This window comes from Boleophthalmus pectinirostris, unplaced genomic scaffold, assembly GCF_026225935.1.
Source record: "Boleophthalmus pectinirostris isolate CB_2022bp ecotype Guang Dong unplaced genomic scaffold, ASM2622593v1 HiC_scaffold_7, whole genome shotgun sequence".
NCBI classification, from domain to species: Eukaryota; Metazoa; Chordata; class Actinopteri; order Gobiiformes; family Gobiidae; genus Boleophthalmus; species Boleophthalmus pectinirostris.
The window spans coordinates 18764448-18767479 of record NW_026571473.1 but is presented as its reverse complement, the minus strand read 5'-3'; positions in this window follow the sequence as shown (position 1 = coordinate 18767479).

Sequence of the window (3032 nt, the reverse complement as noted above, 5' to 3'; positions counted from 1 at the left end):
ACACACTATATCTGCTGAAGCATGTACACAGAGTGTCATTGTGGGCTGCTTTTTATCTGGATGCTTGCCCTCAATTAGATCCTGCTCAGTAGGTGAGAACAGGAGTAGGGGGGCACATAGCAACTAGAGGAAAGTCAAACTATCGGCTGCCAGATTATGAAGAGGAAGTGAAAAATATATTGTTTGAATACTATTGGAAAAAGTAAAATTTCAGATCCAATTCATTTCCTTGAAACATTTATGACTTCATGAAAATTAAGTAAAATTTTTGTACTGCATAATGGTTGGAGAGAAAGCTATCTTTTTGCTGCCTTTGCAGAACGCATTTAAATATACTATATAGGACTAGCATGTGAGCGGTCCCAGTGCTGCCCACCAAAGCCCTCTGTTTACTCAGTTTTGTTTTTAATCACAGTGAGCCTAAACGGTAGATGTAATTTTCCACTCTGCATACACCTAAACACAAACACAGACACATCGAAAGATACACTTACACATTGACGCTAACACGTACAGTACTCTGGGCTCCACAATTACCCCTCAATTAGAGATAATAACATGACTATTTCCTGACCAATCACCTGCAGCCTGGTCATGACTCATACTGCCCCTCTCTCTCTCTCTCTCTCTCTCTCTCTTCTCTCTCTCTCTCTCTCTTTCTCTCTTTCTCTCTCTCTCTCTCTCTCTCTCACTCACACACACACACACACACACACACACACACACACACACACACACACACACACACACACACACACACACACACACACACACACACACACACACACACACACACACACACACACACACACACACACAGCTGTTACAGTTAGCGGTGGATGTAGAAATCATGGTTATTTGGTCAGACCACTGTGCTCCACCGTTTTCTTGCTACTTGGCAGGTGGAGATAAAGCTAGCTGTCATTTTGTGGAGATAAATGTTAGCTTTTGGTGGTTTCCTGTATAGGCTGAATCAACACAGACATTTGTAGTTTTTCCCTACTGTTACATGGGAAAGGTGCACTACTATACTCCACTATGTCTCTTGTTATTTTTGCTTCCTGAGCCATCATATATAGGATGTTCTTTTGCCTTTAGTGGTGCTGTTTGGGGTTCTACTGGAATTATTGAGTTCTTACTGGACAATATATGAATGTTACATATACACATGTATTTGTATCACAAATAAATCAGTGTTTATTCTACATTGATTTGAAAAATTGTTGGTGACATTTTAGTTTAGGGACCACATATTACTAGCAAACCAGTAGTAAAATGCATAATGAGTACTTAATTACATCTTTATACTTTATACTTCCAATAAATTTTAATCTAAGGTTGTATTTTGCAAGTACTATATCATTAACAATTTTCTCAGTAGTAGAGATTACTATATATGTTTTTGTACATATACAATCTTCATAAGCATTAAGTAGTGTTAAATACCAACTAATAACTACGTAACAGTTAATTACCATACTAATTACCACTTAGTTAGCGATTAATATGTGGTCTCTAAATTAAAGTGTCACCAAAAAGTTAAATGAATAAAAAGTAGGTTACACTATTATCAGATACAAATTTCAATGCAACATTACAATGACATTCTACACTGGGATTCATACTTATTGTACTGTGAGGCACAGACACTGTGTGCCTGCTGTGACACCACATGTAGACAGCTTGTGACAGTTCACCCCTGTGCTCATAGGATCACTGGTGCTGCCATTCAAAACATTAGCGGCTTGACACTATCACACTGGCTATCCGGCAGAGGCCCTTTCACACATAATTACAGGCTTAGGTTTCCCCGCCGCATGAACAGGTGCAGGGGGAGCTTGGGCCCTCTGTCTCCTCGGGCTTAGAGCCTTTTCCTGGCTGTGAGAGTCCAGTATTTATCAGGACATAGAGGGGACGCCAGCACAGATAAATCATTGGAAACATTTAAATGCCCATGCACCACATACCACGTAAGAACAGGGGGCTAATGGCTACAAGATCCTTTCTCTTTCTTTTGGCTTCCTCTTGCCTTAGTCCCACCCTCCCCAAATATTTACTAGGAAGGGGTTTTCTCTGATGAATTTGTTGTATTAAATAGAAAAAAATGCTTATTGGAAGAAAAGTAAATGGTTAAATGTAAAGTGAATAAAGTAAAAAAAGTAATTTGAAGTAATGTGCCACACAGTTCTAATCCCACTGTCAAATGTGCAGCTAATTTTGCAATGTTAAAGTAGAATGTTCACCTCACTAAAATTATGTGCATAATTATTATATTATGTGCACCAACATTTACACTGTAACCCAGTTCCTTCTCCCTCTGTCCTTCTTCACTCCCTTAAAAGCTAATAGCATAATTTGAGGAAGAATGTTCCTGGAGTTTCCTGTGAATCTCACTATTTGTCATCCAAATGACCTCTGAGTGCCTCCCTCCTGCCTCCTGTGTCACTTTCACTGTGTGCTGGAGCAGTGGGGAGGTTATGGGGAATAGGAAAGGGATGGGAATAGAGGTGAAGCGAAGAGAGTGTGGGAGAAATGTATCTCTGTCATGTGCATTCTTGTGTGTGAAGGGTCGGCAGCTTGGCGCTCAGCAGGGTGTAGCGGTAGGGCCCCATTACTATCATCCTGACACAGTGAGTTAATTTCGTAAAACAAGCTGCAACTAAGGATTAAGTAGACTTTGGAAGTAACTACAGGAATAAAGAAATATATGTTTACTGTCAGAGCTATAATTACAGGGTCAAATACGTGTTTATTGTGCATGCTCCAGGCAGGTATAAGTTGACATAGCCACTTTCTATTTTATTCTGTTTTGTACATAATTGATCTGATTAAACTGGAGTCAGGTCGAGAAAGGCCTGCTACACTGAGCAGTTGCAACAATTACATAAATGTAAACATCATTGTCTGGGATGAAGTTGCTGCGGGCTGCATGCAATTAGCTGCACAGGGAGAGAAGCAGAGAGCTGTACTCACAGAACAAACAGACGGATATAAGTCCGCATTATGCAACACAAACTGGATCTGGAAATAGG